The 25,370-nt window shown below is 40.8% G+C and overlaps 1 long non-coding RNA gene and 1 pseudogene across 2 annotated transcripts; both read right to left on the reverse strand.

Annotated features, from left to right (window-relative positions):
- Positions 1–2,519: 2,519 nt before the first annotated feature.
- On the reverse strand, positions 2,520–14,953 carry LOC310786376. Its single transcript, XR_014553210.1, has 5 exons — positions 14,899–14,953; positions 12,919–13,059; positions 9,262–9,478; positions 3,482–3,556; positions 2,520–3,292 (listed from the first exon to the last, which is right to left on the reverse strand). It is a non-coding gene; the product is annotated as an uncharacterized lncRNA (long non-coding RNA).
- A 7,323-nt stretch (positions 14,954–22,276) lies between these two features.
- LOC310786317 (histone H2A pseudogene) lies at positions 22,277–22,873 on the reverse strand (annotated as a pseudogene). The gene has a single exon. The product of its transcript is annotated as a histone H2A pseudogene (transcript).
- Positions 22,874–25,370: the final 2,497 nt, after the last annotated feature.

Below are 25,370 nucleotides of genomic sequence, written 5' to 3' on the forward strand. Positions count from 1 at the left end.
CCACTTACTGATACTTATGCTTAAATTAACCCACTCATATTCTGGTTTATTTCAAGAAAAACATTTCGGCTAGCGGAAATTCTAATGGCTAATGGCTGGTAACTTTAAAATCTAGCAGCCATATTGGCAGGTGGTGAAAAAAGTTAATTTCAAGCCCTGAAGGGAGAGCAGATGGTGACATAGGAGTGAGTGAGGAAAAGGATCAAATATTGGTGGTTAAGACTGAATAATGACATCACAATTGTTAATTTAAAATGAGTTATTCCTCTAAACCTGGCTTCAAATGCCCCAAATTTTTCACGCTGGCGCCGTTCAGCCCTCAGCAAAATCTGGTAGCGAGGAATTTTTTTGTGGCCCTCTCTACCATCAAAGTTGCCCATCCATGGGTTACGGCATGACAATATTTGTTCGGCCCCCGGCAACAATCTGGGTTTCTCATGTGGCCCCCCATGAAAAATAGTTGCCCACCCCTGCTCTAGCAGAAGGTGAAAGGGCCCAGATGTTTGCCGAAATGGACAATTTGAGAAGAGAGAGGGATGAGGCTTTAAAGGAGAGGGGTGCCAAGGAGCGGGTGTCTGCCAAGTCTGTGCAAGGGGACGATCTGCAATGCAAAGCCATGACTGCGCTCACATGGAATGTGTTTGTAGGATTGCATTCTTACCTGGTTCAGTTTGTAAGGCCTGATCAAAAATGTAAGCTATCCACTGAAGACCATCTATTCATAACACTGCTGAAGTTACGACAGAATCCATCCTTTGCCTTGCTGTGCCGCCATCTTGGACCTTGCTAAAAGCACTATACAAGCCATGTTCCAAAGATGGATCAACCTGATGTCCAGCAAAATTACTCATCTGATTCACTGACCAGAGCGGAAATCCATGTCAAGCACAATACCACCAGACATGAAAGCAAAGTTCCCTCGCCTCACTTGTATAATTGACTGCTTTGAAATTCGTATTGAACATTCCAAAAAGCTGAACGCAAGGTACGTGCATAATAAAACCAGATAATGTACAAAAATTGCTGTTCTAACATATAAACAAAACTGTTTACTGAGACAACATGGGTGTTTGCATTCATTTGTTCACAGGGCAAAATCATACTCCAACTACCAAAACTGGACAACTGTGAAATACTTAATTGCATCATGTCATCCAGCCGGCAGCATCACCTTCCTTTCAAAAGGCTGGGGTGGAAGGGCCTCTGATGTGAAGATTGTCAGAGAGTCAGGCTTCATCTCACCATCATACCACCATCCAGGGGATCAGGTAATGTATTGTGCATTCCAAGTCGCCTAGTTTGCAGCCCCTCCAGGTTGCAAATTAGGTGACCTGGAATGTGTACTGTGGGGCGGCTGTGGCTCAGGAGATAGAGCGGGTCGTCCACTAATCAGAAGGTCGGTGGTTCGATCCCCGGTTCCTCCAGTCTGCATGTCGAAGTGTCCTTGGGCAAGAGACACTGGACCCCAAATTGCTCCCGATGGCTGTGCCAGCACCCTGCGTGGCAGCTTGCCACCTTCGGTGTGTGAATGTAGGCACATTGTAAAGCGCTTAAGATAAAAGCGCTATATAAATGCAGTCCATTTACCATTTACTTCATAATCTAAACACTGTTTACTTCAATATTGTAGCATTCAGCAATATGACAAGATAGATAATTACAATAAACTCAATTCAATTCAAAAATAGTTTATTTGAGCCTCAACAGGCAATTAGAGGCCAACACAATTCATTCAGCAACTCAGCAACATAAATAACATCAATATCGGAACAAGGTGGCCGGTCTACAGCTGACCAACAATATCCATCACCACAGCACAAAGATATTGTTGGTCTTTTTGTCTTGTTCTTTCATTTGTTTAATTGTTGTTTATTTCTTCTTCCTTTGTTTCAGATCTTGGCTGACCGCGGCTTCACCTTGAAGGACGACTTTGCTTTGATTAGATGCAGCGGTGTTTCTTCAGAGTATTTGAGTGTCTGAACACTTTCTTACAGCGGACACAGTAGTAGGGTTTAACTCCAGTGTGGATGAGTTTATGTGTTGTTAGGTGAGCCAACTGACTGAACCTGCTCCCACATTGGTCACAGCTGTAGGGTTTAACTCCAGTGTGGATGCGTTTATGTGATGTTAGGTTACCTAACTCACTGAACCTGCTCCCACATTGGTCACAGCTGTAGGGTTTAACTCCAGTGTGGATGCGTTTATGTGTTGTTAGGCTACCTAACCGACTGAACCTGCTCCCACATTGGTCACAGCTGTAGGGTTTAACTCCAGTGTGGATGCGTTTATGTCTTGTTAGGTGACCTAACTCACTGAACCTGCTCCCACATTGGTCACAGCTGTAGGGTTTAACTCCACTGTGGATGCGTTTATGTGTTGTTAGGCTACCTAACAGACTGAACCTGCTCCCACATTGGTCACAGCTGTAGGGTTTAACTCCAGTGTGGATGCGTTTATGTTTTGTTAGGCTACCTAACTCACTGAACCTGCTCCCACATTGGTCACAGCTGTAGGGTTTAACTCCAGTGTGGATGCGTTTATGTGTTGTTAGGCTATCTAACCGACTGAACCTGCTCCCACATTGGTCACAGCTGTAGGGTTTAACTCCAGTGTGGATGCGTTTATGTGTTGTTAGGTGACTTGAGTGACTGAACCTGCTCCCACATTGGTCACAGCTGTAGGGTTTAACTCCAGTGTGGATGCGTTTATGTGATGTTAGGTTACCTAACTGACTGAACCTGCTCCCACATTGGTCACAGCTGTAGGGTTTAACTCCTGTGTGGATGAGTTTATGTGATGTTAGGTTACCTAACTTACTGAACCTGCTCCCACATTGGTCACAGCTGTAGGGTTTAACTCCAGTGTGGATGCGTTTATGTGTTGTTAGGCTACCTAACCGACTGAACCTGCTCCCACATTGGTCACAGCTGTAGGGTTTAACCCCAGTGTGGATGCGTTTATGTCTTGTTAGGTGACCTAACTGACTGAACCTGCTCCCACATTGGTCACAGCTGTAGGGTTTAAGTCCAGTGTGGATGCGTTGATGTGTTTTTAGGTGACCTAACTCACTGAACCTGCTCCCACATTGGTCACAGCTGTAGGGTTTAACTCCAGTGTGGATGAGTTTATGTCTTGTTAGGCTACCTAACCGACTGAAACAGCTCCCACACTCCTGACAGGAGTAAGGCTTCTCTCCTGAGTGAACTCTCTGATGTTGCTTTAACAGCTGAAGTCTTGTGAATGTTTTGTCACACTGATCACAGCGGTGACGTCTGGGTCCACTGGTGTCTTTCTGTTTCCATAAAAATATATAAAGACAGAATCAGGACAGAGTGTGTGTGTGTGTGTGTGTGTGTGTGTGTGTGTGTGTGTGTGTGTGTGTGTGTGTGTGTGTGTGTGTGTGTGTGTGTGAGTGAGTGAGTGAGTGAGTGTGTGTGTGTGTTGCAACATCACTGATACAACAGTGATATTTTTGTCTCACCTCTTCTGAAGAATTCATCTTGACAGTGTTCCTCTCCTCCTCTGCCAGATGTGTCTTCTTCTCTGCCAATCACCTCTGACATCATCAAACAGAGACAGAAGGTAAGACGGGGAACACCCACAAAAACAATCATACTAATAAGAATAATGTAGCTGAAGCAGTGATTGTAGGATCCAAATAGTTCTCTGAAGACTAAAACCTACTGAAGAAATATTAAGGTTTTTATTCATGTGATTTGAAATACAGTAAAAGTGCTGCTGTCCAACAGACATCTCATATAATTCACTTCTTAAAATCAGCAAACTCGTGCGCTGCGAACACTCGGTTTCTAGGGTGGAGACTCTGGAGACGATGCGCCATGGGCGCAGCATGTTATGGCATTTATGAATTTATTTATTTATTTGTGACAGATGTTAAAAAATACACAATGAATAGATCAAACTAGGGCTGTCAAAGTTAACGAGATAATAACGCGTTCATGCAAATTCCGTTTAACGCCACTATTTTTTTAAACGCGCGATTAACGCATGCACTTTCTGTGATGTTTGAGCCTTGGTCCGACCCGTAGTTTGGGAAATCAGGAAGCAGTAACGTTGATAGCAAGCAGAAAGAAATCTCCGTGAGCAGAAAAGGAGGAAGAAAATGGGTATAATGGCAAGTTCAGCTTAAAATTTAGAAAGTGTCCCGCATTTTGTCACCAGCTCAGTGGCCTTGTGGTTTGAGTGTCCGCCCTGAGACTGGGAGGTTGTGAGTTCGATCCCCGGCCGAGTTATACATAAGACTATAAAAATGGGACCCATTTGCCTCCCTGCTTGGCACTCAGCATCAAAGGGATGGAATTGGGGGGTTAGATCACCAAATGATTCCCGAGCGGCGGCGCTGCTGCTCACCGCTCCCACAGGGGATGGGTCAAATGCGGAGAACAAATTTCACACACTCAGGTGTTTGACAATCGTTGGGACTTTACTTTTACCTTATTTTGGGTGAGGGAGAGAAAGACAGAGAGCCTCAGCACGATCAGACCGTTGCACACACGCACGCACGCACACACACACACACACACACACACACACACACGGAGAGCGGGGGGGAGAGAGGGAGAGACTAGAGAGAGAGGCAGAGAAAGCGAGCGAGACAGACAGACAGTGAGAAAGACGGGAGGGGGATCAGACCAGAGTCAGAGAGAGACCAACGGAGAGCGGGAGAGAGAGACCGAGAGAGAAAGCGAGAGGAGAGGGGGAGAGAGAGCTGGCACGCAGCTGCTCCTGGATAGCATGGTTAACTTACACAGTGCAGCCTTAGAGATGTGTATTCCCAGTAACTAGTAGCAATAATAACCAGTGTTGGGCAAGTTACTTTCAAAATGTAATATACTACATATTACTAGTTACTTTCATTTGAAAGTAATAAGTTACTTTCCAATATTACTTTATGTGTAGAGTAACTCGTTACTTATTACACTACTTTTGCATTACTTTTACCAAAACAACAGCAGCAGCAGAATGACATCGCCGCTAGGGATGGGCGCGAGTACTCGGGTACTCGAGTGCTCGTTCATAACGTCAGTACTCGAGTAACGTTTGCGCTGTCCAGGTACTCGCCCCACTCCCCACCCCTTTAAAAATGGTCTAAATCTACGCATGCATCGTTATGTGGATCTGCCAGCATGAACTGCACGGGCGTCAAGTCAGCCACAAGTCGGCTTATTGTAACGCAAGTTGTAACCTTATCTACTTTGAGTAATGCGTTACAGCCATAGTTTCACGCCATATAACATCACGAGTATTTTGATACAAGGTTTGCTGCTTCGTTCGTTGAAATACCCTTTTCTCCTCCAACGTGCATAAATAAGCTATTTACTTTTGTTTAAGTAACATTATTTTGAAAGTTTTAACCGGAAGTTTTCCAGCTTATCCCGAAAATGGTGGCTGAAGATATGCTCCCGAAGGAGACAGATGCACGCTTCTTCATAGCGCACGCCCGATAAAACTCATTCAAAACTTTGCAGTAGTTTACTGACTACACTGTCGTTTCCCATAACGTTAGTCACAAGAAATGTGGAGAAAGAATCGCTTTTTGGGAGACAATCGTTTCATGGTGATCACTATTTAGCTGCAGCTGTAACGTTAATCACACTGGTCAGTGGTCAGTTTTCACTTTTTGGCAGAACACCGGACCTTGTAATCCGTGGATTTACGTTAGTGTAAGTAAAATTGATGATACTGGACAATGGACATGTATTGGAATTGAGCCTTCGCTTGTTTCACAACAATATTGTCCGCTCCGAAGCGCTAATGCCATCCATCCAACCATCGGAGATGCTGTCTGAGGTAGGCTTTAGACGTTAGCTGAGCGTCACCTCACCTAATATCACAGTCAGTCAGTCCCTCTCCTCACATGCTCCAGGTAGCGCTTTCTCCATGCAAAAATGCAAACGTTATGTGTGAACAGCCCCACACACAGCAGATTACCCCTGCTCCGTCATTACCATAGTAATCACACAGACCCCCCGCCCCCCCCTCCACGCAAGTACTCGAGTACTCGTTCATAATAGAAGGAGAGTACTCGAGTATTTAAATTGCTTAAAATGCCCATCCCTAATCGCCGCCCCGGGACCATTCCGAAAAATAATTTCAACCGCCTTGAAGTCAGTGTAAACTGTCCAAAATTCTAAATGTTATTATTTTCCTTTGTTATTGTCATCTACAGTGGTTATTTGCATAAAAACACAGTTTGATTAGGAAATGATTGTATCTTTTTTAAATATGTAAAAACAATTTTTTTTTTAATGTAATGTATTTAATAAAATGTAACTCAATTTGTAACTTGAGTTACTTGACAAAGTAACTGGTATAATATTACTGAAATCCTATAAGTAATAAGTTATATTACTGAGTTACTGCTAAAAGTAATATATTACATGTAATATGTTACTTTTGTAATGAGTTACCCCCAACACTGATAATAACAATATACCAATGGCCAAATACTTACCCATACTAATGATAATAGCTACTACCCATATTAATACAACAGTGCATCTTTGCACAAAGCACCCATGTTTAAGGTACCTCGGTTTAAGGTAGATTTAGAACAGATAAAAAATTATGTGATTAATTTGCGATTAATCACGATTAACTATGGACAATCATGCGATTAATCGCGATTAAATATTTTAATCGATTGACAGCCCTAGATAAAACCCATACACCAGTATTAAAATCGCAGAGGAATTAATACACAATAAACCAGTAATGTGGACCAGTGATTCAATTGATTGGATTTATATAGCGCAGGGGTTCCCAACCTTTTTTGGCTCGTGACCCTATTTTGACATCGCAAAAATCTAGGGACCCACGACATTCAAATTCATCAAAATAAAAATAATGTTGTCACAATGTTGATTGAGGCTATGGTCCATTGATTCAAGCCTTTGCAGTATATAGTGACATTATGTAACGGACGTTCTGTCTGCCTATATAAAGTTTATGCCTGCCTAACCTATACAGAGCATCCCTGGCTGCATCTGAACTGTTCAGTATGAAAGACAAAGACACACAGACAGGACTAAAGCTGCATTCCAGACAACTCGGACGCTGGGATTTTCTGTTCTCCTACTAGAGAAAGTACACTGGAACACCACTCAAAGTCGTCCCGACGTGTAAATTCGGGGGAAGAAATCTGCCCTGACTTCACGGAGAATCAGTTGTCTGATGTCACCCAATAGCCTACATTACAGTGTTGTGCAGCTGGAACGCTTACAGTCTGTTACCATAACATAATGGTCTCTGGTATACAGTCTGTTACAATAACATAATGGTCTCTGGTATACAGTCTGTTACAATAACATAATGGTCTCTGGTATACAGTCTGTTACAACAACATAATGGTCTCTGGTATACAGTCTGTTACAATAACATAATGGTCTCTGGTATACAGTCTGTTACAATAACATAATGGTCTCTGGTATACAGTCTGTTACAACAACATAATGGTCTCTGGTATACAGTCTGTTACAATAACATAATGGTCTCTGGTATACAGTCTGTTACAATAACATAATGGTCTCTGGTATACAGTCTGTTACAATAACATAATGGTCTCTGGTATACAGTCTGTTACAACAACATAATGGTCTCTGGTATACAGTCTGTTACAATAACATAATGGTCTCTGGTATACAGTCTGTTACAATAACATAATGGTCTCTGGTATACAGTCTGTTACAACAACATAATGGTCTCTGGTATACAGTCTGTTACAACAACATAATGGTCTCTGGTATATAGTCTGTTACAATAACATAATGGTATCTGGTATACAGTCTGTTACAATAACATAATGGTCTCTGGTATACAGTCTGTTACAATAACATAATGGTCTCTGGTATATAGTCTGTTACAATAACATAATGGTCTCTGGTATACAGTCTGTTACAACAACATAATGGTCTCTGGTATATAGTCTGTTACAATAACATAATGGTATCTGGTATACAGTCTGTTACAATAACATAATGGTCTCTGGTATATAGTCTGTTACAATAACATAATGGTCTCTGGTATATAGTCTGTTACAATAACATAATGGTCTCTGGTATACAGTCTGTTACAATAACATAATGGTCTCTGGTATACAGTCTGTTACCATAACATAATGGTCTCTGGTATACAGTCTGTTACAGTAACATAATGGTCTCTGGTATACAGTCTGTTACAATAACATAATGGTCTCTGGTATACAGTCTGTTACAACAACATAATGGTCTCTGGTATACAGTCTGTTACAATAACATAATGGTCTCTGGTATACAGTCTGTTACAATAACATAATGGTCTCTGGTATACAGTCTGTTACAATAACATAATGGTCTCTGGTATACAGTCTGTTACAACAACATAATGGTCTCTGGTATACAGTCTGTTACAATAACATAATGGTCTCTGGTATACAGTCTGTTACAATAACATAATGGTCTCTGGTATACAGTCTGTTACAACAACATAATGGTCTCTGGTATACAGTCTGTTACAACAACATAATGGTCTCTGGTATATAGTCTGTTACAATAACATAATGGTATCTGGTATACAGTCTGTTACAATAACATAATGGTCTCTGGTATACAGTCTGTTACAATAACATAATGGTCTCTGGTATATAGTCTGTTACAATAACATAATGGTCTCTGGTATACAGTCTGTTACAACAACATAATGGTCTCTGGTATATAGTCTGTTACAATAACATAATGGTATCTGGTATACAGTCTGTTACAATAACATAATGGTCTCTGGTATATAGTCTGTTACAATAACATAATGGTCTCTGGTATATAGTCTGTTACAATAACATAATGGTCTCTGGTATACAGTCTGTTACAATAACATAATGGTCTCTGGTATACAGTCTGTTACCATAACATAATGGTCTCTGGTATACAGTCTGTTACAGTAACATAATGGTCTCTGGTATACAGTCTGTTACAATAACATAATGGTCTCTGGTATACAGTCTGTTACCATAACATAATGGTCTCTGGTATACAGTCTGTTACCATAAGATAATGGTCTCTGGTATAGTTAGTTAGTTAGTTTATTGACAACCATAGAAATATTCACACAAACTATTAAAATAATCATATAAAATACGAAAAATAAAAACAATGGGTCCAATCACATAACAGATACATAAAACTAAGATGTTTGTTCACGTTCCAAGATAGCTAAGCATTTACTCAGCATAGATAGCATTTTCTTGTCCATATTTTGAAATAATACCTGTAGGTCAGTAGACTGACAATCAAAACTGTCGCGGATATCCTGGGTCTGGGGGCACAAGAGAAGGTGTTGTTCGTCCTGGATTCCAGTGCCACACCAGCACACACGCTGTTCTCGGGGTGTGCGGCTCCACCTTCCCAGTTCAATGCGCAACCGGTGGGATGACAGGCGGAATCTTGAGAAGGTTTGTCTCAAACTATCCTCGATGGTGTGTTGGCTGTTCATATAGAGTGGGTGGACAGATAACTCAGGGTTAAGTATACAGTCTGTTACAATAACATAATGGTCTCTGGTATACAGTCTGTTACAATAACATAATGGTCTCTGGTATACAGTCTGTTACAATAACATAATGGTCTCTGGTATACAGTCTGTTACAATAACATAATGGTCTCTGGTATACAATCTGTGGTAACCCTTTATTTTACAGGTACCCTAGTTACATATGAACTACCGTAATTTCCGCACTATAAGCCGCACCGGAGTATAAGCCGCAGCAGCAAAATTGCCTGTTTGTTACATATATAAGCCGCACCGGACTATAAGCCGCAGGTGTTTTAATGTTTTTTTTTTTTTAATTGTGTTTTAATGTTTAATTACCATATGTAAGGGTTCATGCACAGAGGGGATTGTCGGGAAAGAGATGGCTGTTTGAGGAAGCTCCCATTTATTAACATTTCAACAAAACAACATAACACAACACCACCTGTGTTTTTTTTTACAGTGCACACAGTGTCCGCGGTGTGGTGAAAAGAGGGCAAGAGAGGAAATTAAAACAGAAGTGGATTTATAGTTAGAAAGAGTGCTAAAAAAGAGAGAATTCCGTTTTGTTTTTGTTTTTTTTTCCGAAAAAATCCATAGATAAGCCGCACCGTTATATAAGCCGCAGGGCCAAAAAACGGGGAAAAAGCCGCGGCTTATAGTCCGAAATTTACGGTATTTGTAATTACACATGAACACCAAATATAATTACACAGTAATTACCAATAGTTCTAAATTACGTTCATATGTAGTTACATTGTAACAGACCTGTAAAATGGAATGAGTCTGTTCAACTGTAGTTCATATGTAGTTACATTGTAACAGACCTGTAAAATGGAGTGAGTCTGTTCAACTGTAGTTCATATGTAGTTACATTGTAACAGACCTGTAAAGTGGAGTGAGACCGTTCAACTGTAGTTCATATGTAGTTACATGGTACCGGACCTGTAAAGTGGAGTGAGACTGTTCAACTGTAGTTCATATGTAGTTACATGGTACCGGACCTGTAAAGTGGAGTGAGTCTGTTCAACTGTAGTTCATATGTAGTTACATGGTACCGGACCTGTAAAGTGGAGTGAATCTTTTCAACTGTAGATGTAGTTACATGGTACCGGACCTGTAAAGTGGAGTGAATCTTTTCAACTGTAGGTCATATGTAGTTACATGGTACCGGACCTGTAAAGAAGCTCCCGGCTGGGACAGAGATTGCTAAAACCCAGTGGTGGATTTGAACCACTGAACTTCTGATTGCAAAGCAAGCGGCTTTAACCACTCAGCCACGAGGGCTTTCCAAATTTCATGGTGGAGTTTAAGAGGATAACTTTTTTAATTTTTAATTTTAATTTAACCTTTATTTATCCAGGTTAGCCTCATTGAGATTAAGAATCTCTTTTTCAAGAGGGACCTGGCCAAGAAAAGCAGCATACAATTTACACAAGTTGCAGACGCCACAACAAACATCTTATAACATTACAACACTACATGGTACACACACACATTCAGTGATTCATAAAAGCAAGTTAAACTATGAAGAAAAAAAACAGTTGCAACTTTCACCGTCCTCCCTACCTTTAACCATCGTTTTAAAAACATTTAATGAGACCAGCTCCTGCAATTTCAGGTCCTTCTGGAGCTCATTCCATGCCGTCGGTGCTGAGAACTGAAACGCCTTTTTACCATACTCTGTACGAGCCCTTTTTACATTCAATAAAATCTGACTGACTGTATGTCACACACAGTCACACTGCAGAAATGCATTCACATTAATCAATATTGCCTGTCTTTCAAGCTACAACTAACAAAGTATCAACATTTTCCCCCAAGTCTATGCTTATAATAACAAAGATAGGAAGTGACAACTACATCTGACTGACATACAGTTATCCTCCCAAACTCAACTAAGAAAGTTGGAAAGCCCTCGTGGCTGAGTGGTTAAAGCCGCCAGCTTTGCAATCTGAAGTTCAGTGGTTCGAATCCCCAACTGGCTTTTAGCAATCTCTGTCCCAGGCCCAGTCTTTACAGGTCCGGTGTCATGTAACTACATATGAACTACAGTTAAATAGACTCAAATGGAGATATGGGGTGGGACTCCTGTGAAATTAGGTGGAAGGCCAGTATGGTGGGTCTTTGGAACAGGCTGCTGGGTTTACCACCCAACAGGGTGGCTAGCCATATTTTCTTTTGGGATTTGTTTGTTGATGGGGAATGGGTCTCTGAACTGTATGACTTACTACAGGAATGTGGTCTGGAAGACCATTATTTCCAAAGAAAAACTGTGAATGTGGAGGAATTTAAAAATCGAATCCGGGTTAAATGTCTACAATCCTGGGCTGAAGAAATTTGGCAAAAGCCAAAATTAAGAACATATTGTTTATTTAAAAAAGACTATAAATGTGAAAAATATGTTTTGTATAATTTGCCAAAAAGTCAGAGATCACTCTGTGCACAGATAAGATGTGGCATCCTACCATTACATATTGAAACAGGAAGATACAGAGGGGTAGCTGAGGAGGATAGAATATGTGAATATTGTGAGTTGAATGAGGTGGAAAATGAAATTCATTTCATTTTATATTGTCCTTTGTATCATGACTTGAGAGAAACAATGTTTAAAAGAGTCCATACTCCTGAGCTAAATATGATAGATAGTGAGAACGGAGTAATACTCGAATTTCTTTTTGATAATATTTTTGCATTCTCTGAATTTCTCTCTAAAGCATGGGACAGGAGGAGAAGGTTGACGTACAACTGATAAAGTAGAGTTTATTTTCTATTTATTTTTTTCGTTTTATTTTCGTATTCAGTGCAGGTATGTATGAATGTATATGTATGTATATGTATAGGCATATTATGTCTGCATGTATATATATTCTCTAATTTGGGCTGCACTGAAAGCTTCTGGTTGGGTAACATACCAGAATGTTATGTTTTGTTAAATATTGAATGTTGATGTGTCTGATAATCCCATGTGGGATGGGTCATGTAATTGTCCTGACACGAAAATAAAATATTCATTCATTCATTCATTCATTCACTCCACTTTACAGGTCTGTTACCATGTAACTACATATGAACTACAGTTGAATAGACTCACTCCACTTTACAGGTCTGTTACCATGTAACTACATATGAACTACAGTTGAACAGACTCACTCCACTTTACAGGTCCGTTACAATGTAACTACATATGAACTACAGTTGAACAGACTCACTCCACTTTACAGGTCCGTTACAATGTAACTACATATGAACTACAGTTGAACAGACTCACTCCATTTTACAGGTCTGTTACAATGTAACTACATATGAACATCATTTATAACTATTGGTAATTACTGTGTAATTACATTTGGTGTTCATGTGTAATTACAAATAGTTCATATGTAACTAGGGTACCTGTGTGGTTTAGATCACCTGGCACCTGCAGTTTGTCACGATGCTGTTGCTTCAGACTCAGTTCTGCATCCCGGTCAGTCTAGAATCAGTGTTGCCAGGAGGGACATCTCAAATTGTCATACCAGAGTGCCACTGTGCCTCCTGTTCTGTAAAGAGATGCAGAAATGCCTTCACATCAATATCGCCTCCCTTTCAAGCTAACAAAGTATCAATATTTTCCCCAAAGATTTATATTTTCATGTCGGCAAATGGTCAAAATAAAGGCAGAAATGCTTCCTGTGAGTATTTATTCAGATACACACTCTAAAATATGATTCGCAAGAAATCACCATCTCATTAAGATGTTTTCATCCCAGCAAATGATAATATTAAAGTCACGTCTTGAACCGACGTCGATTGGATGCGATAACATCGACACAGATCGAGGAAATGTTTGCTGAGTAATAGTGCGTAACGTTAGAAAGTGATGCGTAGAAGATGAAAATGTCAACATCAACACAAACCAGCTGCTTAACACAACAGTATTAACAGTAAACAACATTTATAAAGGTTACAACAATAACTATGTCAAAACAACACAAACCAGCTGCTTAACATAACAATATTAACAGCAGTGTTGGGGTTACTGTAATCACATTACTTTTGTAATTAACGAGTAGTGTAAGGCACTACTGTAGCTAAGTTCAGTAATCACATTACAGTTACTACCGTAATCAAACTGATTACTTGCGTACTAGCAAGATAAGTATAGAGAGAAAAGATCTCCGTTTTAATAACACATCCTGTGTCCCATCAGAGAGGTCATTTAACTGCACAGCAGAATCACCCATGGTGCCAATATTTCAACTTTGTATTAGCATGCAGAACAGCACTATTAGTCGACACATAACTTATCAGATAACTAACATCATGCATATAGAACAAGAAATCATTTTAACCTCCAAAACACATTGACAAACAAACAATTGACACAAAAACACAGTACCCCCAGGGCATGCTGGGAACTCCGTCCACTTTCCTCTTCCACAGGTTAAATTTCCCAGAAGGCTTTGCATAACTTTTTACACTCGGTTTTACAATTAAATCAGGCTAAAAAGTGTGAGATAGAAATAATAATATGTATTTTAACACAACATGCAATTCTGGAATATCTGAATATTGGACAAAATAAAATGAAATGAAATGTAAAAGTAAACCATAAGAGAAAGCCACATACAGCGATGGGGTCTGTAAAATGCCCCTCGCAAATAGAACGTCTGATACTTTACTTTCGATTTACATATTGTGTACTTTTTTTTACTATTGTATTAATTGTAAATTTGAAATGGTTTGTATGCATTCTTGATCCGAAATAAACCAAACCAAACCAAATAGTGAAGTGGGCGTGTTGTACCCCTGTAAAGGGGAGAATAATCACGTGAGTGATGAGTGTGTGTTTCCTCTGTGACAGCGTTTTACTGAATCAAACATCATAAACATATACACATTTTACAAATATACATTCAACAAATTAGCTGCAATAGCAGTATCATGTTCAAGTTACAGCTTGTATTTATCAGAGACATAATTCCCATTTTCCCCCACTGTTACTGGTACATAAGATGTGCATAAATGTGGTAAATAAACTCTCAGAAAACGTACAAAAGTCACAAAATAACAATAAACAAACTACTGTGGAAAATGCATTGACACAGCTGCATCAAATTCACCAAATAAACAAATGCCATCAACTGTGCTAAATAGCCTATTTACTCCTGTGCATGCGTGAATCCGCCACAGGGCGGCAGCACTGGGCTGAACACAGGTTGAACTCTGTAAACCAGCAGGGCCTGAAACTCCTATAACACAACAAGCACTTTACCATACTCGACAAACGTTATTTTAACTCAGTCAAAACGTCACGTGCACCATCTCTTTACACTCAAAACATGTTCTGAACAGAATACAACCGCTTAGCAGTGTGAAAGAGCGACAACATACCTGTAAAGGAGAGAATAATCACGAGAGTGATGAGAGTGTGTTTCCTCTGTGACAGCGTTTTACTGAATGAGGAAATAGAGCCCTTCTCCTAGATATGTGGGCGGAGACAAAAGCAATCGATCTCAAGCTAGTTGATTAAGGGGACATTGCAGATCACTGAATAATACTCTTTTTAGCTTAACTTTGAACAGATAAATGATGAAATAAACAAATGAATTGAACGCCTTTTAGCATTTTTACCCCTGATAACAGGATATGAATTCTTACTGTTTTTAACCATTTTGACATCTTATAGTTTTTTTTATGACGAGATGATCTTTTAAAACTTTATCACAGTATTTTAATCTTATTACAGATCATGCATTTACTGTTTTTAAAACGTCTAACAGTCCATTAGTGTATTACTATGTATTCCTTTCAACGTGTCACAGGCGCAGTGCGGTATGCTCCGTAATAATCTGCCAGCAATCTGAGTAATAATTGGATTGCAAGCGCCGTCTTCTACAACAACTTTTTGTTGCTCGGAAGGACAAGACATCAAACCTCTCAAAGCATCTGCAGTGGAAACATGCTATAAACACAAAGCTGGTTGCAGACCCAAGCTGAGTCGCCCGCCTCGACCCCAAGCAAGCTGCAAAAGCTTTCTTTTCACCAGGTAACATCAAAATCAGAGATGGACAGGCTTGTTGCCTCCTCCTACATGGTAGAGGAAATGTTGCCAGTTTCAACAGTAGAATGAAATCGCCATTTTTCAGAAACATATTGAGCAAAATACAGATGGCAGGGAATGGACAGCCACCATCAGACAGGAAAAGTTTTGCAACCTACCTTATTACGATATAGATTTGTGCTAATATATGGGCATATGTAAGGTTTAATGTTGTATTGTTAACTGGCAATTTACGTGACAATCAGAGGTGTAGTGCTATCTGGAGAAGTGGGGGAACGCACCTATAGCTCTATGGGGAACACCCCCCCCCCCCCTGTCTGTTGAAACAATTCTTGTTGAACATGAACTTTTGCTTCCTCCCACAGACCACAAAAGCAGTTGCCCCACTTACCCATGCACTGCTCTCTGTAGATATCTGCAGCACTATATTATACACTCTCAGCAAGTTGCAGGTATCCAGACCACAACCATCGCTACTGCAGTCAATAACATGACATATTCTCCTTCCCTAAAGCTTTTCTTACCATAATTGGACAGAAGAATTAGTCAGTGGAAACAAAAGTGATGGTTATAGTTAGTTTGTGTGTGTGTGTGTGTGTGTGTGTGTGTGTGTGTGTGTGTGTGTGTGTGTGTGTGTGTGTGTGTGTGTGTGTGTGTGTGTGTGTGTGTGTGTGTGTGTGTGTGTGTGTGTGTGTGTAAATGGCCTAAAATTTGGTAAATGGCAAATGGCCTGCATTTATTTTTGACTCAACCTATGAGTTTATTCCTCATGTAGTATGCTGCTGTTTTTTGTAAAAGAAAAAGAAAAAAGGGAGAGGGAGAAAAAAGGCACATTTGTATTCTAACAAGGGCAAAGGTTCCCTATCAAGGCTCTGAAATGTGAGTGATCCATGCCCCCCAGCAGGTTTCATACTCCCCCAAGATGTTTTGGCTGGAAAGGGGAAGCCCACAGTAGCGACTTGTTTGCCATTTTTGTTAATGATCTAGCCCTGGAGATCAAAATTTCTGGTTTAGGGGTACAATTGATTTATTTTATTTATTTTATTAAGGATCCCCATTAGCTGGTGCCATAGCAACCAGTCTTCCTGGGGTCCAAACATACAAACAAATTAGTACAATTGCAAGTGCAAAATTATTAAATGTCAGTACTCAACACAAAATACATAATGAACTAGTTAGCTTCAGCCCTAAACCCTTTCGGTCAGCCTTATGTATCTTTTGTTTTTTTCTGTTTTTTTTCTATTCTGTGAATATCCTTTTCTTTCTGATCGAAATAAACTAAACTAAACTAAACTAAACTAAACTAACAAATAAGATAGCTAAAATTACATCGGAGAAAAAAAAAGAAACAGAAAACAAAAACAAATACAGATACTTGGACGATGTCATTTGAAGATGTTTACTTTATGCGGATCATATAATTCTCCTGTCAGAGTCGGGAGACACCTTGCAGAAGATGCTGAATATTGATAACTGGTGCTCTAAAAGGCTTATGCTCAACCAGAGTAAAATTCAGATTATGCACTTCAGAAAAAAGGCTACTGTAAGATCTCTGCAGAATTTCTCATTTGGAACCCTGCATCTGGAATATACAGATACAAATACTTGGGCTTTACTCTGGATGAATTTATGCCCTATGATTCTGGGATTGGAATACTATCAGACTCTGCAGGGAGAGCTGTAGGGGCAATAATAGGTAAAGTGAAATTTTGTAAAGACATTTGCTATTCCACATACTCACAGCTCTATGGAGCATGTGTTTGTCCTATTTTTTGTTACAGTATGTAGCTGGAGTATGGGGTTGCAAGGATGCCAAAAAAGTAAATTCCATCCAGAATAGAGCCATAAGATGCTTCCTTGGGCTGGGGTACATGCATTTGCCCCTACTCTTGCCATACAGGGTGATATGGGTTGGGAACCGGTGGAGATTAGACTAAAGGGAGAAATGATACGGCTGTGGAACCGCATCATTAATATGCCATAGAGTATCTTAACAAAAAATGTCTTCAATTGGGAAAAGGCTCACAGTCACCCCTGGATAAAGGAATTTGTTCTACTCTTAGAGAGGCAGACCTGGCATGTATTTTTCACAACATGCTTTGCTGTAACGTTAATATGTTGAAACAAAAATGTTCTCTTAATTATAGAGAGAAATGGGCAAACGACATATGGTCTAAACCTAAGCTTAGATCATATGTTCAGATGAAGCAGCGTTTAGGTCCTGAGCCCTATATGTTACTTCGTCTCTCACCAGAAACCAGAGCTCCTTACACTATGTGCTCAAATGAGAATTGGTATCCTGCCTCTTGCCATTGAAGTAGGGCGGTTCTCAGCTATACCAGAAGAGAACAGGATATGCAATGTCTGCTAAAGGATGTTGAAAATTAGTTTCATTTCATGTTTTATTATGCTCTGTATGTACAGAGCCTAGATCCTCCATGCACCGAAGGGCCAATACTGTGGCGTAGCACTAGCTCTATTGCAGCGGATTGGGTTCTCTTTTACCCCTCATGCGGGCAACGTTGCAGATAGAGTAGTAAGGCTGATCCGTAGTGGCTTCTGGGACGTGAGTCGGGGTCTTAATTGGCCTCGGCTGGGTCTACTGGGCGAGGGTGTATGATGTTGACAGACCCGAAACACCTTACGACCCCAGATAACATCACTGATGACACGTCCTAGCGCATGCGGCAGTAGTGTATTTGAGAATGTAGAATCCTGGCTTGCCTCTGGCCAGTGACACTTAGGAAAGACTAGGTGACAACCAAGTATAGTTTGGTGACGAGCTGGAGAGACAGTTGACGGCCGGAGACACGGCAACCCGGTACGGGATGGGATTAGCACCCCATCTTGGCTCTCTCGTGAGGGAGAAATCCACAAACGCTACGGATTAGCCCCCTGAAAATCTGCGCAAGATCGGCGCGGCCTGGGGTCCTCCAGGCTAGAGCGAGGTGCTCGACGCAGGTAAATGACGTGCAGCGCACAGGCCCTCTTGAGGCGTCCTTGAGGCATCCCTTCAGCCTCTGGATTGCCTTTGACATGAGGGGGGTCTGGTGAGACGAAGGAGGAGCACGGCCGGGAGAAACCCACAGAGCCTAGATCCTCCATGCACCGAAGGGCCAATACTGCGGCGTAGCACTAGCTCTATTGCAGCGGATTGGGTTCTCTTTTACCCCTCCCGCGGGCAACGTTGCAGATAGAGTAGTAAGGCTGATCCGTAGCGGCTTCTGGGACGTGAGTCGGGGTCTTAATTGGCCTCGGCTGGGTCTACTGGGCGAGGGTGTATGATGTTGACAGACCCGAAACACCTTACGACCCCAGATAACATCACTGATGACACGTCCTAGCGCATGCGGCAGTAGTGTATTTGAGAATGAATGTATGATGATTTGAGGATGTCCTTATATTTGATGAAATGCAAAATCAAAAACCTGAGCTCTTCTGGGCAGATGATGGCCAGAAGTTGGAGTGGTTGTTTGTTTAAGACTGAAGTAGCCTATTTAAGACAGCTCATTTTATTTGTAAGGCCTAGAATAGAAGGTGAGCTCAGCTCATAGGTTCAGGCTGTTGTTTCATGCTCATATGATTGCACTGTATGTATTTAGGATGTTCCTGTTGGTTTTATGTTTGATCGCTTGTTTAAATGATGAACAGTAAAAGTGTCCTGTAAGCCCATATGGGCTGGGCTTCATTGGAAGCATATCACTTAAATAAAGAAAATCAATCAATTAATCAATCATGTAGGCTGAAGGTAAGAATGATCTCTCTGTTCTGCAGCCTACCAGTCGATATGGAGGGGTTTCAGTAAAACAGCCTACCAGTCAACATGGAGGGCTTTTAGTCTAGTTTAGTCTAGCTTTTAGTCTAGTTTAGTTTAACAGCCTACCAGCAGAGGTGTAGTGCTATCTGGAGAAGTGGGGGAACGCACCTATAGCTCTATGGGGAACACCCCCCTCCCCTGCCCCACGCACAGGTCCCAACAACCCCCCCCCCTGTCTGTTGAAACAATTCTTGTTGAACATGAACTTTTGCTTCCTCCCACAGACCACAAAAGCAGTTGTCCCACTTACCCATGCACTGCTCTCTGTAGATATCTGCAGCAATGTATCAGCAAGTTGCAGGCAGCATCCAGACCACAACCATCACTACTGCAGTCAATAACATGCCATCTTCTCCTTCCCTAAAGCTTTTCTTACCATAATTGGACAGAAGAATTAGTCAGTGGAAACAAAAGTTATGGTTATAGTTAGTTTGTGTGTATGTGTGTGTGCGTGTGCGTGTGCGTGTGCGTGTGTGTGTGTGTGTGTGTGTGTGTGTGTAAATGGCCTAAAATTAGGTAAATGGCAAATAGCCTGCATTTATATAGCGCTTTACGATCAGTAGGTACATTCACCCATTCATACACCATCAGGAGGAATTTGGGGCTCAGTTCAGTGTCTTGCCCAAGGACACTTTGACATGCAGACTGGAGGAGGCAGGAAGCGAACCACCGACCTCTTTTATCCAAAGCGATTAGTGGACAACCCGCTCTGCCTCCTCGTGGAGCCGGACTCCACGTTGCGCCTCCTGGGCCCTTCTTGAACTAACTTCTTTCTCTCTCTTAAAAAAAAAAAAAAAAAAAAACTACTACTTACTAACTTAACTTTACCACTATTCCTTCAGAAGTTGTAGTTGTCATAGACTGTGTTGCATATTTGATTGCTCTATTGCTGACAAAAATGTGTTAAGTCGCTTTGGATAAAAGAAAATGACGTAATGTAATGTAATGCCTCCCCTCGGGGGAGTTGGGCTCGGTCACCCCCCCCCCCCCCCCCCCCCCCCCGCCCTTTTTTTTGTCTCCCAGTTGTTTTACATGTTGCCTTCATTAGTACACAGCCAGTTCTCTTATGGGCATCCATGCCCCTGTGGCTGCTGGGAGAATTGCAACTCTCGAGTTCAGCTGAACATCTTCTGGGCCCACAGAACCTTTTAATCACAACTCTGATCAACATATATGAAGTATTTCCCTATATATACTTTAAACAGAACATGTGAGCGACGGCATACGACAATGCATTGAGAATTAATAATCCATCCACATACAAAGATGCAGGCAAAATGCCCAAAAGCCAGATTGCCAACATTTTCTTCCCCCAGAATAGACCTATGTGTGTGCCTAACACAGATGAGATATTTATTGAGACAAACTGTGATGAACAACAACAACAGGAAAACAAACAAACAAACAAAATCCACATTAATGCTATTAAGGAACTACCAATTAACTATTAATGAACTAGTGAATGAAAACAAATGAAAAAAAGTTTTTTTTAGGGAAGTAATCATTACTTACTGGTTTGTTAACATGGTAACTAATGGTCAGTTCTTAAGTAACTACCAATAAGGAACTACCTATCAACTACTCATTAACTACTCATTAACTATTCATGAACTAATGGTTTGTTCCTTACTCGTTCCTCAGTAACTACCCATTTTTTGTGTTACAGTATTATGAAGTGTTACCAAAATAATAATAATAATAATTAAGGAGGATACCAGGCTGAGTGGGACGAGAACCAGTGGTGGAGACCGAGTGACTGTTCTGGCTTATGCCAATGACGTCACGGTCATAGTAAAAAGTCAAAAGGAACTAGACATAATAAACGAACACCTTAAGACATATGAAGAGGTATCTGGTGCCAGACTGAACCATAATCAAACAGAAGGACCCTGGTGTGGTCTCCATTCAGATATATTGAGGTGACAGGTCAAGGGACCATTTGGAAAATGGTGATGGCCGTTTTTTCCCTCGCCAAAATTTGGTCTGACTTTGAATAATTAGTTATTTACCCCCCTTCCCGACAAGCTAGCATGACAGGCTTGGCCCCATTGGAAACCTTAGGTTGTCCAGTTTCAAATGATATCCCTACCTTTGACCTAGCTCAAAATGTGAGCGTGCCACAGTCTCTGAAAGACAGTCTCGGGGACAAGAACAAGTAGTGGACACCGGGTAACTGTCCTGGCCTATGCCGATGATGTCACAGTCATAAAAAATCAAGAGGAACTATTATAATAAATAAATACCTTCAGTTATACGAAGAGGTATCTGGTGCTAAACTGAATATATGAATATAATATATATAAATATAATATATATAAATATATGAATATTTATGAATCATAAACTATAATTTATTTTATATGGTTGAATTGATTGATGCACTATGTAAAAAACAAACAAAAAAACTATTATTTTGATATTTTGACTGCATAACTTGTATCTGAATAATTTTCGAATAAAGCCATTTAAAAACCTGAAAGACGCATTCCTGCCGGCAATCCTGCACGTCTCATAGGGGTAATAAAACATTGAAAAAAAAACATTTTGGACAGGTTTTTTTTCTTGGGATCATCACAATCTTTATTTTAGAGGTCCTATGGATGCCAAAAATCCAGACTAGGAAAAAAAATAAGGGGGGTGCCCGTGGACCCCCTCAAAAGTGCCCTACTAACAAGCCTGCCAAAGCTCATGCTCCATAGGGTTCCATTGCCGTTGCCACCCAGTGATGCAGTTTGTTTACCAAAATGCTGCTTGGCTGATCCCTCATATAATGTGCTTATAATGTGGGCAACAAACAGCAAATGTCTAGCTACAGAGTTATTTGTAATAGTATTACAATACAAGCAATAGCACAGATCATTTGGGACCAAGTGCAGCAACTTAATAGCATCACTGCTATAATAATCTATAGCTCAAAGTCGTTTTCCAATTGGTGCCAAAGCAAATGTTAGTTCTCGTGTACAAACCGACAGCATTATAAAAGCTTTATGATAGTAATAATATGAGACCTTATAACTAGTAAAGATAAAAGGAGAGCTCTTTGTCAGTGAGTGGGTGGCTCTTAAAAGAGCCGTTGGTTTGTTGTGGAGACAAGCTGGAGCAGGTTACTTCTTGGCGGCCTTCTCGGTCTTCTTGGGCAGCAGCACCGCCTGGATGTTGGGCAGCACGCCGCCCTGAGCGATGGTGACTCCGCCCAGCAGCTTGTTGAGCTCCTCGTCGTTGCGGACGGCCAGCTGCAGGTGACGGGGGATGATGCGGCTCTTCTTGTTGTCGCGGGCAGCGTTTCCAGCCAACTCCAGGATCTCAGCGGTCAGATACTCGAGCACCGCCGCCAGATACACCGGGGCTCCAGCACCGACACGGTGGGCGTAGTTTCCTTTGCGCAGCAGCCTGTGGACACGGCCGACCGGGAACTGGAGTCCAGCACGAGATGAGCGGGTCTTTGCCTTGGCACGAGCCTTTCCTCCGGTTTTTCCTCGGCCACTCATTTTGCGTGTTTTCTTATGATTTGAGATAGAATCAAAGAATGAATGACAACAGCCGGGAGCCCGGATTATATCCCTCTCGAGCTGCTTGTTCATTGGTCAGTTGCAGCTTCGCGATCCTCGACCAATCAGAAGATTTTTGGTGTCAAGTTAACACAGCAAATAACACTTTCGCTGTGCAGTGTTTTGGATTTTCAAAATAAAACTACTCCTGAGAAACCGAGAGTTAGAGAGTCAAATTTCAAAATACTAGACTCAACACACACAGCCTCTCTCTCTGTCCTGTTGAAATGTGGCGACACTTGGATTTTCTCTTCCACATTTTAGGGATAAAAGACACCGATCGGAGCAGTTTTGAAGTCTAAATCTGATTCGAGATGTTAGATAACTTGTTTCCTTCCGAAATGGAGTCGTTTTTAGCAACGAGGAGACTTTATTTTTATTCAGGGGAGCTTCAAACCTCTCCATTACCCGGTCACAGTATTCTACTCGCAGTGGGATTTCCTCACATTTCGACTCATAAAATGGTTGAATATGCTTTACATTCCAAACACTAGTTTTACAGTAAGCAGAGATGTCTGACGAGGGAATACAAGTCAAAGTACTCTAATGCTGCTATTAGTTTTGTTTTAATCGTCAGATGTGTGGTGTCGGTAAACACACTGAGGCAGGCGGTGACTTAGGCGGGAGAGATCCTGAGGCATTAACTTTGTGACTCAGGTGAATGATGCAGTCATGATCAATGGAACTGAAAATATGTTTTTGATGTTTGATGTTGATGTAGGCCAAACATGTATTTTCTCCATTCGAGATATGTAATATATGATTGTCAAATAAACTTATACCGTGCTATCCAACTTGCTGTGCTTGAGTCCACTAGAGTCTAGACTGAAATAGCCTATCATTTTGCATTTGACGTTTTCATACTAGCACTGTGGTAGTATAATATTTCCATGAGTAGGCCTACTCTTTACAGCCAGGCTGTGCTGGTCTTTGAATAACAGGCCTTATTTTCCACCTTCTATTGTTGTGTTTAGTTCTGTAATAATGTGATGATACTGCTCACTGTCCCTGTGAGGAATTAAATTAATTATTAATTAAAAGCAACCCATTGCATCACACACCTATTCAACTACACTGAACACAACCCCCATAATACAGAGACATGGCTTCACATTGCTCCATACCCTCCGACAGTAGCCTACTATTACGAGCCAAGAATGCACAACTTCAACATGCATGTTCCAGCTGAATGCTGTTGTATTTCTCTGTCATGTATATCATCGGCCCATGGTCCCTCACTGCCCTATTTGGGCCATAATGCAGTCTCCTCAGTATCCTTTGCAAGATATTTAACATTTGTGAGTGGTAAGCTGATGTACTTTATTGCTGTCTTTGTGCAGTGAGATGGGGTTGGCAGTATTATCCATAGATCCTTAGTTCCCAGGCTGGCTGCTCAGTGTATGATGTGAGGACTGGTGAACTGGCACAGGCGCTGACTGATCTATTCTTAAAGGGTGTTGTTAAACTGAATCAATCAATCAATCAATCAATCAATCTGAATATATCAAATACAACTGGATGGAATACTCAGTATTTAAACTGAGAATTATAGGTAGGTAGATAGATATAGATAGACAGATAAATATATAGCTTTATTTGTCCTCAGAGAGGAAATTATTTTCCACAGAAGATGCGTACATAATACAAACATGTAGGACATAACAGTACAGTAAAGTACTGATGTACACTGTACAGAAACACATCAACATAAGACTAAACACAGACATATATTGACATTGCACACCATGTAGTAACTAGAGTGTAAGGCAGTATAGAAATGAAAATAGTAGACCTAGATTTCATTTCTAGTATGAGCAGAGCGTTATGTAATTGCTTAGCATTTTGGTAAATTAGTTTACTTTTCAGTTTTAATTGTTTAAATAGTGAGGAAGACGAAAAGATAAGAAAGAAAAAACAAAAATAAAGAACTTTGTAGCTCCACACAACAACAACTTGTGGTTTTCAGTCTCATATGTCTGGAAACAGAGCACACCTTCTTTCATCTTTGCATGAGCATGACAGGCAGTGAAGCAGCCAACTCTGAGTAAAATCATATACAATATCAGGACTCTGTTAAAAAACAGTATTCTTATTCTCAATAGGAGAGAGATACTGTTCTGTTATTATTCTGAATAGATTCCGGTCAACAATAGTATTCTATTATATTCTATCTCATCACATTCCATTTAATTTTCTTTTCTCTTCCTCTTTGAATATCTTCAGATTTTGTGATTTATGTTACTGGGTAACAAAATGTCTTGTTTTCTGTTTTTGATTCTTTGTAATTGCTAAGTGTTGCTAATGTATGCTTTGGCAATGTAAGATGCACCTTATCATGCCAATACAGCCCTTTGAATTGAATTAAAATTGAATTGAATTGAATTGGAGAGAGAGAGAGAGAGAGAGAGAGAGAGAGAGAGAGAGAGAGAGAGAGAGA

This window comes from Poromitra crassiceps, assembly GCF_964638095.1.
Source record: "Poromitra crassiceps genome assembly, chromosome: 12".
Taxonomy (NCBI): Eukaryota; Metazoa; Chordata; class Actinopteri; order Beryciformes; family Melamphaidae; genus Poromitra; species Poromitra crassiceps.